General features: G+C 44.4%; 1 protein-coding gene across 2 annotated transcripts in view; it reads left to right on the plus strand.

Annotated features, from left to right (window-relative positions):
• The window catches only part of AHDC1 (AT-hook DNA binding motif containing 1), a 270,588-nt gene that overhangs the window by 245,808 nt on the left and 11,162 nt on the right, over positions 1-13,618 (plus strand). The window contains exon 6 of one of the 2 annotated variants that reach the window (XM_070949746.1): positions 9,055-9,804. The exons of the other annotated variant lie outside the window; for it this stretch is intronic. The gene's annotated coding sequence lies outside the window, so the exon portion shown is untranslated. Of the gene's footprint in view, positions 1-9,054; positions 9,805-13,618 lie in introns of those variants that run through there. 2 annotated transcript variants of the gene reach the window in all.

Genomic DNA, 13,618 nt, shown 5'->3' on the forward strand with positions numbered 1-13,618 from the left:
TCATAAGTGTGAAAAATGGTCGTCAGTCACTTTTTTCCAGTGGCATTGTGACTTTGAACAGTCAGTAAACGAATGGTTGTAAGTGGAAGATTACCTGTGGCAAGATCTCATGCAGGCAGCAGTTTTACGTAAGCCAGTCCAGATCAATGTGTCAATCAGAGGTGTCAAACTCAAGGCCCGCAAGCCGCATCCGGCCTGCCAGGTACTTAGATCTGGCCCACCAGGCCACCCTGGAAACAACGAAGGACCGGCCCGTGGTGCCTCTTCCAGGAAAAATGGAGCTTCGTTTTCACTGGCAGGGGGTTGCAGGAGGCTGTTGCAATCGAAAACGGAGCTTGGGAGTTGATTTTCACTGGCTCAGGCCACTACAGGTGCCCCCCCCCCAACATGAGCGATGTCATGCTGGCCACGCCCACCTGGGTCACACCCACCCCTCCGATGTCAAATACAACCCTGATGCAGCCCTCAATGAAATCGAGTTTGACAACCTTGTTGTAGATCTACCATATTTCCCTGAAAATAAGACCAGGTCTTATATTAATTTTTGCTCCAAAAGATGCATTAGGGCTTATTTTCTGGTTAGGTCTTATTTTGGGGGAAATACGGTACTAAATGCATCCATCTGGCTGACAATCTTAACTGGGGCTTATTTTGGGAGTAGAGCTTATATTACAAACATTCTGAAAAATCATGCTAGGACGTATTTTCCGGTTGGGTCTTATTTTCAGGGAAACCGGGTAGCAAGCATATTTGGAGCTCCAGAAGATGGTGATGAGTATACAACTCACACAAACAGCCACTGAGACCCGAGACTTGGCATGCATAAAAGGACAAGTCACAGTGGGCAGCCGTTCCCTAGCAATGGCGAGGGTGCTCCCCAGCATCCCTCCCCATCTTCTCCCCCTTCCTGTGGTTTTATCTTTGGTCTTAGCGGTAGATGGGGACATTTCCAGACCAATCTCTGGCAACCTGTAGCTAACCATCCTTTATGGGCCTTCATGGAGAATCCAGAGGCGTTCCTGTCATTGAAGGCTAGTCTGGTGCTTTGTTTTGTATCATGCCCGCTTTTATTTATTTTTTTAAATGAAAAGAATTTTCACAGCAATAAAGTTAGGTGGAGCAGGAATCCCAGAATTGGGTCACCCTTGAGTTATGCTGACTCGTAATCTGCCTCTTATGTGCAAGTTCTTAAAAAAAAAGGGGGGGGAAGTGTTATGTTAACTAATAACCACTTTAGAGGAGACCACAAAGAGTTTAGCAATATTCTTCCCAAAGTTTGCTCGTGTAATGTCTGAATCACAAACCTTTCGCCCCACATTTTAGCTCAGTGGTCTCCAACCTTGGCAACTTTAAGACTTATGGACTTCAACTCCCAAAATTCCTCAGCCAGCAAAGTTGAGGAATTCTGGGAATTCTGGCTGAGGAATTCTGGGAATTGAAGTCCACAAGTCTTAAAGTTGCCAAGGTTGGAGACCCCTGTTTTAGCTGACCACCTTTTACAAACTCAGCCTGTGGCTAGTTTATGCTTCACTGTCGTGTGCAAATTTAGAAAAGTGGATTCATTCCATAAACTGTGGGTCACGTTAATCATGAGTAAACATGTCATGCAAATGTCTTATCAAGAGTCACGGTTATCCCAAAGGTGTTTTTTTCCAAAAGGCAACTGGACTGTCTTGGGTTTTTTTCTTTTCTTTAAAAACGTTTCACTTCTCATCCAAGAAGCTTCTTCAGTTCTGGAGGAGAAGCGAAACGTGTTCAAAGGAAAAAAAACCAAGACAATCCAGTTGCCTTTTGGAAAAAGCACTTTTGGCACATACCATGCCAACACAGTCCGTAAAAGATCTTCAGATAGCTACAAATCAGCAGAAGTTCCTGGGACACCTTTCCAGAGAACATCCTTCCAAAATTGGATATATTTAAAGGTAGTGTCGATCGAAAGGTCGGCAGTTCAGCGGTTCAAATCCCTAGTGCCGCGTAATGGGGTAAGCTCCCGTTACTTGTCCCAGCTTCTGCCAACCCAGCAGTTCGAAAGCACGTAAAAAATGTAAGTAGAAAAATAGGGACCACCTTTGGTGGGAAGGTAACAGCGTTCCGTGCGTTCCTTTGGCGTTGAGTCATGCCGGCCACGTGACCACGGAGACGTCTTCGGACAGCGCTGGCTCTTCGGCTTTAAAACAGAGATGAGCACCGCCCCCTAGAGTCGGGATCGACTAGCACATATGTGCGAGGGGAACCTTCACCTTTACCTTTTTAAAGGTAGTCCTCCATTTATGACCAGAATTGGGACAAGAATTTCCATTGCTAAGCAATGCAATTGTAAAGTGTGACACCATTTGACTGCATCGCTTAGTGATGACAATCCTGGCAGGCACTGTTCCGTTGTTAAATGAATCCCACCGGTCGTTAGCTTCACTTTCTCAAAACAATCAGTCACATGGACCAATCACAGCTCTGTCTGGTTGCCTGGTGACATCACTCCTCCTTCCTCTGACCAGATGTGCGAGAATGTCCTTGGTTCCCAAGTATTTTATTTTGGCTACAAAGTCCCAACTGTCTCAAATCCCTCCCTCCCCGTCCTTCAGCTCCAGTGTGGCAACACTGAAGCTCCAAGATGACTTCGGTCGGGCCAGCTTCAGGGTTGACACACCCAGACTTGGTGATTTATAAACCCTCCTCCCGCTTAGCATGGTGTGTGAACGTCACCAGTGGCAGCTGTGTTTTGCTATAATTTAAACACCATCCCTAAAAGGAAGGAGGGGAGTGGGAAGATAAATGTGGCAACTCTAAACCCTGCGCGTGATCCTCAGCCTCCATATGCCTATCTAGCTCTCGTGGCCTCTTTTCCGCTTCAGAAATAAGTTCCAGCTACTACTAGGAAGACCCACCAGGGAAAGAGGTTATAAATGTTTGGCTCCTCTTTTGGATGCCCTCCATCCAGTTCTTCCAATTCAGAGGTTCCATCTGTTAACTAAGCATTGGGGTTGAGATTTAGCTGTCTGTAAACAAGTTATTTGGCCGTATTGTATTTCTGTATCCGTCATTACTTTTATTAGCCACCTAAAGGGTCATAATGCAGAAAGGCAGGATAGGCGTTGAAAAATAAAAAAAAATAGAACAAGTAAATTAATATTTAGTGGGGGCGACAGATTATCCCAGAGGCTCCTGAAAGTTAAATTCAGGAGCTCTGTTATAGCAGGATACATACCTCTTTGACATTCCAAACACACACAGTGAGAGACAAAAGATTTCACTTCCAAATCTCACAAGGTCCCTGTCACTCCCAAGCTCCAGAATAGCTTCCCTTGGGAGTTGTATTTATCTTTCACTCTTTCCATCCTCAGATCAAGGCTTTCTCCTTCAACCAGGCCTTTTAAATTTCGTGAACAATTCTGTTCCCTAGTTTGTCCAGGGAGATGCTGTCAGTACCCGATGTGTAAAAAAGGGGGATATTAAACAAAAATGCACGCATCCTCATGCAAGCAAGCGACATATACCGTATATTTCGGAGTATAAGACACACCTTTTTCCCCCCTAAAAGGGGGTGAAAATTTAGGAGCATCTTATACACTGAATGTAGCCCGGCCCACCCACTGGCCCCCACCCTTTGGCCTCTGCCTCCCAGCAGTTTACCTCCTTGAAAGCAAACAGCAAGAAAAAAGAGCTCCTTTCAGCTTCAGCACAGCCTAATTAGCACAAATGGATTGGATTGGATTGGATTGGAGGCGCAAGGCTCTGCTGCTTGCTGCAAGGTAGAAAATTGCTGGAGCAGATTTTTTTTTTCCCTTGTACTAATCAAGCTATGCTGAAAATGAAAATGAAAGTAAAGCAGGTTGTTTGCTGTTTGCTGCAAGGAGGCAAAATTGCTCAGAGGCAGAGGGAGATTTCTTTTTTCTTTTTTTCCTCACCAAAAAAGATAGGTGCATCTTATACTCTGAAAAATACGGTAGATACATCCTGTTAGACTCAGCCTATTCCTCACTTTGAAGGTCACGACTTTCTGGTCCCAGGAATTAGAATCGGGGAAGCTGATAAAAATTAATTGCAGCAATTTGTGTCAGTAGAGGCCACGGGGAAAGGACTACAGCTAGGCCAACCAGCAAATAAGACCCTGAAGCATTCATTATAGACTGATGTCTGTGGAGATTCTCAATCATCCAGGTCATGGTTGTCCCAAAAGTGCTTTTTCAAAAGACAGCTGGACTTTTTTTTTTTTTCCCTTGAAGACAAACTGAAGAAGCTTCTTGGATGAGCAGCGAAATGTCTTCAAGGAAAAAACAAAAGTCCAGTGGCCTTTTGAAAAAGCACCTTTGGGACATTACAGACTGAGTTGGTGGTGAGCACAATTCATAGATGGGGTGATGGGTCACTAACACTGCAGAATTAAAACGTTCAGAATAGAGCTTGGAGATGGAAGATCCACCTCCCTGTTCAAACAGGAGACCCTATACCAGTGATGGCTAACTTTTTTGCCATCATGTGCTAAAAGCGGGGGGGGAGAGTGCGTGGGGTTGAGCACCCACGTGCCCACATCCATAATTCAATGTGCCCCACCCCCATGCATGTACGCATGACCCCCCCGCGCTCCCACTGCTTTTGGCCCACGATGGCATGGTGGGCCCGGTAGGCCTGTTTTTTTGCCCTCCCCAGGCTCCAGGGGCTTTCTAGGAGCCTGGGGAGGGCAAAAAACGGCCTTCCCCAACCCCCCGGAGGCCAGAAACGGCCCGTTTCCCGATTTCCGGTGGGTCCGAAATGACCGAAAATCAGCTGGCTGGCATACGCATGCACGCTGGAGCTGAGCTAGGGCAACGCTCACGTGCCCACAATTATGCCACCTGTGGCACGCGTGCCATAGGTTCGCCATCACGGCCCTATACCATTTCAGAAAGGTTGCTGTCCTATCTTTTCTTGAAAATCTCCAGTGATGAAGCATCTACAATTTCTAAAGTTCCGCTGGTTAATTATTCTCACTATTAGGAAGTTTCTCCTTCATTCCAGGTTGCTTCTCTCCTTGATTAGTTTCCATCCATTGTTTCTTGTCTTGCCTTCTGGTGCTTTGGAAAATAAGTTGACCCTTTCTTCTTTGTGGCAGCCCCTCAAATACTGGAATACTGCTATCATGTCACCCCCGCTAATCCTTCTTTTCTCTAGACTGGCCATACCCAATTCCTGCAACAACATGATAAGATATGATGATCCAAGGGTCCCCTTTGCCTTTTTAATTTTCCTTTGTGTTATTTTTAATTGGGAGAGGATATGCGGACGAAAAGATAATGCCCTTCCTACAGTCTTAAATGGAACAGCCCAGAGCAGGGGTCTCCAACCTTGGCAACTTTAAGTCTGACGGACTTCAACTCCCAGAATTCCCCAGCCAGCAAATCGGGTTGGGGAATTCTGGGAGTTGAAGTCCGTCAGACTTAAAGTTGCCAAGGTTGGAGACCCCTGGCCTAGAGATAGCTGTACAGGTAGTCCTCAACTTACAGCCACAACTGGCACCAGAATTCCTGTTCCTAAGCAAGGTGGTGGTTATAGGAGTGGGATCCAATTTTACATACTTTTTTTTGCCCAGGTTGTTATGCAAATCACTGCAGTTGTTAAACGAATGATGCGGTTGTTAAGTAAATCTGTATTCCTGCATTGACTTTGCTTGTTGGAAGCTGGTAGTTTGCAAAAGGCAACCACATGGCCCTGGGAAGCTGCCTTCATTGTTTGTCAAATAATTTTTTGGATTTTACAAAGCACACGCATAACAAAACCACGTTAACTAACAATCAGGAGAAACAATAAAGTGTAAAAAGAGACTAGGGATAGAAGTTTGAAATGGTAGAAAGAAAAAGAAAGGGAACACTAATATATACAAAGAGTGACGTCTGACTTCTTCCAAGTATAGAAAGAATCCTCACATTCAAAACTTAGTTGATTAAGACCAGGGGTGAAATGCTCCCGGTTCGGACCGGATCACCCGATCCGGTAGCGATGGAGGCGGGTGGTTCGGAGAACCAGTAGCAAAAATCCCTGCCCTCCCCCCCCCCCATGTCCAGCTGAGCTCCACAATCATCAGAGGCTTTTTTTTACTTTTAAAAACTTTTTCTACAACCTCTTCGGCCGAAAAAATGCTTTTAAAAGTAAAAAAAAAAAGCCTCTGATGATCGCTCGGCTCAGCTGGGATCGTCAAAAGCTTTTAAAAGCATTTTTTCTACAACCTCTTCAGAGGTTGTAGAAAAAATGCTCTTAAAAGCCTCTGACAATCCCAGCTGAGTTGCCTGATCGGCATTTTTTCTTTTAAAAGCCTCTGACGATCCCAGCTGAGTTGCCTGATTGGCATTTTTTCTTTTAAAAGCCTCTGACGATCCAAGCTGAGTTACCTGATCGCCAGAAGCATTTAAAAGAAAAAAAAGCCTCCGCCGATCAGGCAACACAGCTGGGATCGTCAGAGCCTTTTGAAAGCATTTTTTCTGCAACCTCTTTGCCAAAGCGGTTGTAGAAAAAATAATTTTAAAAGTTAAAAAAAAAAAATTGGCCACGCCCACCTAGTCACATTGCCCCACCACCACCAAGCCACACCCACAGAACCGGTAGTAACAAATTTTAGATAGTAAATTGTCCATTTTCCTCAAAAGAAAATGGAAATAAAAGTTCAATCCCCGCCGCCCCATTTTTAAAAATGTTAACAATTATCAAATCCATGTGACAAAGCTTGATATTTCTCTAGTGGAAGGTGCAACCATTGTAAATGCATGCCAGTTGCCAAGCAGCCAAATTTTGATGACGTGACCATGGGCACACCCCAATGGTCGTAAGAGCGAGGACCGGTTGTCACTTTTTTTCAGTGCCATTGTAACTTTGAACAGTCACTAAACAAATATAAGATGAGGATTACCTGTGCCATCGTCTTTGTGTATCTTTAAATACACAAAGGATCATCTGAAACCCGTCATTCCAGTGGACATTTCCAGAAGTAATGTCTCAGTTCTTTTCTGTCCATGAATATTGTTTACTATATGAATCATAATTTTAAACTATTATTCCACATACATTATGCTGGCTGCCCTTCAATTCAGCGGCTGTTTGCAGTGAAACTGTGTGGTGTCTTCATGTCACCCTTTTGCCCTGCAGCAGAGATAAAGGACCTGGTCATTTCTAAGGGTTGTTGATCTACAGTTCCCAAAGTCTTTCATCTCTGGCAGGGATAACCGAGAGTTGTTGTTTTTCAGCAACATCTGGAGGGTTACAAGTTTATCATTCCTGCTGTATGCAAAGGCACAGCTGGAAGAGAAGGGAGAATATCTTTTTTTTTAGGACAAGCATGCAAATGTCCCCCTCCAAGGGTGTGTTCAAAAAAATGTCAAATTAGCAGCAACCCAAGCTCTGTCCAGTTTTTTTTGTCTCATGCCCCCCTATACTTCTCTCATGTTCCTGTCTTGTGGATTCACACAGATGCACACAGCTTTAAAAAGAAAATGACTGCACATTTAACAACCAAAACAGTTGTGTGTTAGACCAGGGGTGTCAAACTCAAGGCCCGGGGGCCGGATCCAGTGGTGGGTATTCAGCCGGTTCTATCCGGTTCGAGCAAATCGGTAGCGGCGGCTGCGGGAGGCTCCGCCCAGACGTTATCACATCTCATTTTTTACCCTCTGCGCATGCGTGGAGGTGTGTGTACAAGCGAAGTGAGCGTGCATGTGCACTCACATTTGTGAATCGGTAGCGAAGGTAAGTTAATACCACCCCTGCACAGAGCATTCTGGAAACAGAAGGACCACTGCCAGCGAAAACAGAGCTTGAGAGGGCTCTCCTGAGCTCCGTTTTTTGCTGGCAGGCGGTTGCAGGAGGCTGTCGCAGGCGAAAATGGAGCTCAGGAGCCCATTTTTACTAGCAGAGCAGCTTAGGCCGCCACAGGCGCCCGGGACATGAGTGATGTTGAGCTGGCTGTGCCCACCCTGGCCACACCCCTCCCCCCCTCCCCAGGGTCAAACACAACCTTGATGTGGCCCTCAATGAAATCAAGTTTGACATCCCTGTGTTAGATTGACAGTTTGGAGAGCAATGCTCGGGGCATATTGTTGACCACAAAGTTAATTGTGTGTCCTTGGGCTCTGAGGCTAGCCTACCTCTCTGGGTTATTGTGAGGAGCCTTGGTAGTACAGTGGATAAAGCACCCTGTTATTAAGACCAGCTGCCTGCAATTACTGCAGGTTCAAATCTCGCCAGGCTCAAGGTTGACTCAGCCTTTCATCCTTTCTAAGGTAGGTAAATTGAGGACCCAGTTTGTGAGGGCAATAAGCTGACTTTGTATAAAATATACAAAAGAATGAAGGCTATTGCTTAACGCATTGTAAGCCACCCTGAGTCTCCAGAGAAGGGCAGCATATAAATCAAATTAAAAAAATAAAAATAAAAATGGGGAAGCTAGTCTTGAGCTTCTTGGAGGAATGGGGTAAAATCAGGGGTGAAATCCACTTACCTTCGCTACCGGTTCGCAAATGTGAGCGCGTACACAGACATGCTACGCTCGCGCCTCCTCCACACATGTGCAGAGGATCAAAAACGGGACGCGATGATGTCCGGGCGGGTGGGCGGAGCCTCCCACCGCCAGCGCTACCGATTCGGCCAAACTGGATAGAACCAGCTGAATTTCACCACTGGGTAAGATACATAAATCGAAGAGTAAAAATTTAGCCGTCCTTGATTCAAATTAAGCAGTGCCAATGAGTCTTCAAGGGGGGGAAAAATACTGAGAGGCATGAACGGCCAACCAGCCATCTTGCTAAAAGGAAAAAAAAAAAAGGACAGCCTAAATAAGCATGGAAATGTTTAGTAGGTGCTTTTTACCGGGTCTCTAAATTGTAGATTGTAGAGAAAGGATTTGTTGGACAAAAAGACAATGAGTCTCTTGGGTTCCATGCACCAAAATGAATACTTGAGCCCTGCCAAGAGTGGGCTGTGTTTTGATCAATGTTTCTTTCTGTTTTTTCTCCCCCCCCTTCTCTCTTTCTCTCTCTCTCTCTCTCTCTCTCTCTCTCTCTCTCTCTCTCTCTCTCTCTCAATCTCTTTCAGAGCTACTTTAGCAGCACTTTTCTCTGGAACACTTTTCAAGTTCTGTATTTAATGGAAATCAAAAACAAAACAAAACAAAAAGAAACCCCCACCGCACACGCACACACACACACACACACACACACACACACGTAGGACAAAAAAAAAATCTTTTTGTTTGTTCCGCTCGTTTCTTGGTTGGTTCATTTGCTTTTTTTTTTCTAAGAAAACAAAAAAAAGAAAAAAAAGAAAAGAGAAAAAGAAAGAAAAGAAGGAGGGGAAAGGAGACAGAAACGAACCCCCCCCCCACATCCCTCTCTTTAAAAACAAAGACAGAAAGGAAAAAAAAAAAGAAAATATGATGAAAAAAATCAATAAACTTGCTTTCTTTGATAACGGCAAGGGGGGGGCAGTTTTTGAAGCAGACTGTCAGGAGCTCTCTCAACCAACAGCCCAGCAAAAAGACAATCGAAAATCCTTGCAGATGCCTAAGTCAAGTGGCCGAGTGGAGGCCGCCAAGCCTCTCAGCACCCACCCACCCATCCACCCGCAGCATGCAGGCGAGAAGCACTCCAGAAGGCAACGGACAGAAACCAAGAACTGCCAGAAGGAAGGGGACATTCATTTTTGCTTTTTTAATTTTTTTAATGGTGGGGCGGAAGGTGTTGGGGAGGGAAAACTGTGATCTATGAACGCCAATGAAAACTCATCAAGGAAGACTGAAGATTGGGCATTCTCTTCCTTCGTCATCTCTTCCTCCTTTCCCTTATGTCTCCCTCCTTTTTTTTTTTTTTTTTTGCAGATTTCTTTAATTCTTTTTTTTTTTCTTCCCAGTGGTTGGTTGGTTGGTTGGTTTGCCTTTTTTTTTTTTTCCTTTACAAAAAAAAGAAAAGAAAAAGAAAAAACTTTGTTGCTTAATTTCTTTGGGGAGCCCAGAAGATGTTACAAGTCTATGAATCAATCTCGGAGACCACCACCTTCTCCCAGTAAGTAATTTTGTGACTCCGGCCCCCTTTGCTTTCCTCGGCATCTTTTCCCATTCCACGGTGGGCAGGTGGTTGATTTGTCTTTTGCGGTTGGCCACTTCCCTGTGCTACCTGTTCTTCCTATCATCTCTGCTAAAAGGACTAGAAACTTGTTGATAGATGCTCTCATAGCCTCTGAGCAAAACTGCTGTGAAGCACTTTAAAAACCCCGATGTTGCAAAATAATGATGATGATGATACCCAGTGGTACCCATTATCATCAGGGCACTTGGTACCATGTCCAAGATTTTTACAAAACATCAAGAAATTGCAGCTTTCTGCAATAACACCAGCAGAGCTGCAAAAAACTGTTACTTCAGAACATCATATATTTTAAGACGATACTTGGTTAATACCTAGGACGCTGGCAGAAACCCATATCAACCATTAGCACCAGTCAATCGTATTTGTGACACATTTTTAAATGATCAGTTGACTGAGTTTCATGTTTAATGAATGAAAGAGATAATAATAATAATCTAGGAACTTTTTGATTGATGCACCCGGTGCTCATAGCTTTATTACTGAAATGTTCCTTTTTGCCTTGTGCTATTGAAAAAAAACAGACACTCCTGCCTCATTTATAGACAAACTCATTCGCTTGGTTATGCATCAATTGCACAAGGAATTAAGATAACCACTGTTGTGTCAGTCATCGTGTATTTTGCCATCAAGTGGTCAAACCACCCTTCGTTTCCATTGATCACTGTGGGAGCAGCCATTCCATTCCTGGTGCCCTCCCAGCTCCCATGATGCACTAGCCAGCTTCTGCAACCCAGAACCTGGAGAGGAAATGGAGCAAGCTATCTTGCTAGCTGCACATCAGCTGGATTCACACATTGTGCTGAGTAGTTTTTTAGTTTGTTCATGGTAGGCTTGATCTGTTGAGTGAACCCAATGCCTGTCAGTTTGTAAAATCAAATGGCTTATGGGTTAACCGGATCATCATTTTGAGGTTTATTCAAGAAAGTGCTGTTTGAACTAAAATCTTGGTTTAGCATGCTATACAAAGTTTCGTTTCTGAACACCAATGGCTCTCCAGAGTTTCAGGAGTAGCTTTTCCAAATCTATCTGAAGATGCTGTTGCATTAAACTTAGAATTATTTTGCGAGCAAACAAGATGCTCTACCACTGAAATATCCTCCCACTCAAAAAATTGCCCCAGGTTGTGTAGATTATTGTCAGCAAAAAGTAGGGAGGTTTTTATAGGCCTATGTTAATATGGATGGAAGCACCTGCTTCCCTCCCCCCCTCCCCCAATACATCTTGTTCATGTAATGATTCTGGCAGCTATTGTTCCTTTTTCAGCTGTCCTGTTTTATGATTTTCTCGTACTGTTGACAAAACTTGTGCACTGCCTTGAATGTTGGACAAAGCAGTCCATGGACCTTCTAGACTTGGCCTAAGGTATCTATGTTCAATGATGCTAGGAGGATTAGGGACCTGATTTACACTATCTTCAGTCCTACCGGACATCAAATAAATAATCATAAAAATGATTGCAAACAATTGTTTAGTTGGTTTTTTTAAATCTATGTTTTCATGATAGCAGTGGTGAAATCTACTTACCTTCCTTACTGGTTTGGAAGTTCGCTCACGCGCGTGAGTCACATGTGCGCACAGACCCTCTGCGCCTCTGCAAAAACTTCTGCGCATGCGCAGAGGGTAAAAAACACATTACTTCCTGGTTAAAACCAGGAAGTAACGACACCCAGGCGGGTGGGCGGAGCCTCGCGCCACCATCGCTACCGGTTCTCCGAACCACCTGCCACAATCGCTACCGGATTGCCTGATCTGGTCCGAACCGGGAGCATTTCACCCCTGCATGACAGATTAGGGTTTTACTTGTAGATGTCCACTACTTTGAGCATCATCATCATCATCATCATCATCATCATCATCATTATTACTATTTAAATAAATAACTGCTTGAGGAATCCCCCTTCCAAGGTGCTTCTGAGTATCCTTGTTTTGCTTTAAGCTGTTTTCACATGTTTCCTTAAACATTGTGGTTTGCTTGGATTTGGCTGAGCAGTAAATATATATATATACCCAGCTGGTTCTGATCTGTTTTAGTCCAATAAGGGAACCAAACCAAAATCATCTGCTTGAATCTTCTTTAATTTGGGGTTTTTTTTCTTTCTTTTTTTACTGTAAACTTCCTGGAAATAACCTTGAGTGTTGGGCAGCATACAAATCCTGTGAGTAAACAACATGGAAAGAACTGAACGGAATGTATGTATCAAAACAGCGCAGTTAATCCCACAAAACAGAGAGGGCGTGTTGCAATTCCAGATGCAACATCAAGACCAAGATCAAAGTTTCAGTAGAGCTAATTGATGCCTGTCTGGATGAGCCTCCAATTCGCTGGGTCCTGAAGATATTTCTTTGCTGCCGGGATTGTTGCTGATTGGGAAACTCCGTTTTTCTTCCTCCTCAGTTGCCCTAGTTGAGGTGGTCGAAGGACCACCAGTGGTCTATCCTTCGACTCCTTCAGAACCTCCACTTGAATAGAATAGAATGAAAGGGACCTCATAGGTCATCTAGTCCAGCCCCCTGCTCAAGCAGGAGAACTCTTCTATACCATTTCAGATAACTATCTGTCTGGCTCTTCTTAAAAACCTCTAGTGATGGTGAGCCCACGATTTCTGGAGGCAAGTTGTTCCACCGGTTAATTGTCCTCACTGTTAGGAAGTTTCTCCTCAATTCCAGGTTGCTTCTCTCTTTGATCATTTTCCAACCGTTGTTTCTTGGCCTCCCCTCCGGTGCTTTGGAGAATAATTTGACCCCCCCTCTTCTTTGTGGCAGCCCCTCAAGTACTGGAACACTGCTGTCATGTCACCCCTAATTCTTCTTTTCTTTAGACTAGCCAAACCCAAATCCTGCAGCTGTTCTTCGTATGTTTTAGTCTCCAGGCCTTGGATCATCTTAGTTGCTCTTCTCTGAACTTTTTCCAAAGTCTCAACGTCTTTTTTTGTACTATGGTGACCAAAACTGGCTGCGGTATAAACTTAGCATACCGGGAAGTCATTAGGTCACATTGAAAACAACGTAGCGAGCCAGATGTTGGAAGCATCTGTGCAAACCTTGGTCATTGCAAGCCTGGATGTTTTCACTCAATATTGCTAAATTTCTATGCCACCTATCTCGCTGCCCAAAGTGACTCTTTGGGGAAAAAAGTGATTTCCCCCCCCCCAAAGTCTCAACATCTTTTTCATAGTATGGTGACCAAAATTGGTTGCAGTATACGAACTTGGATTAAGCTCATTCTCTAAAAGTGGGGAAACTGGTCTTCCAGATGCTATTGCTGTGGAGTGACCTTTGGCTCTCGGTGATGCTGGATGTGACTAATGGATGCTTAACTCCAATCCTGCTGTTCCCCCAGGCTTACTCGAGCAGGAGAACACCATGCAGACATATTTATACCCCTCCCAGCAAATTTATAGCGTCTTTTGTTCTTTTCCAACCTCTCTAGTCACTGAATTCCCGTTCCACTCAGCCTTGCAGACCTTGTCCTTGTTTCATTGTTTGTGCGTGTGAGTTTTCTGGCTGCACTATAC

Source organism: Pituophis catenifer, unplaced genomic scaffold (assembly GCF_029215685.1).
Source record: "Pituophis catenifer annectens isolate HBS135680 unplaced genomic scaffold, rPitCat1.0.hap2 SCAF_9, whole genome shotgun sequence".
In the NCBI taxonomy this organism is placed as follows: domain Eukaryota; kingdom Metazoa; phylum Chordata; class Lepidosauria; order Squamata; family Colubridae; genus Pituophis; species Pituophis catenifer.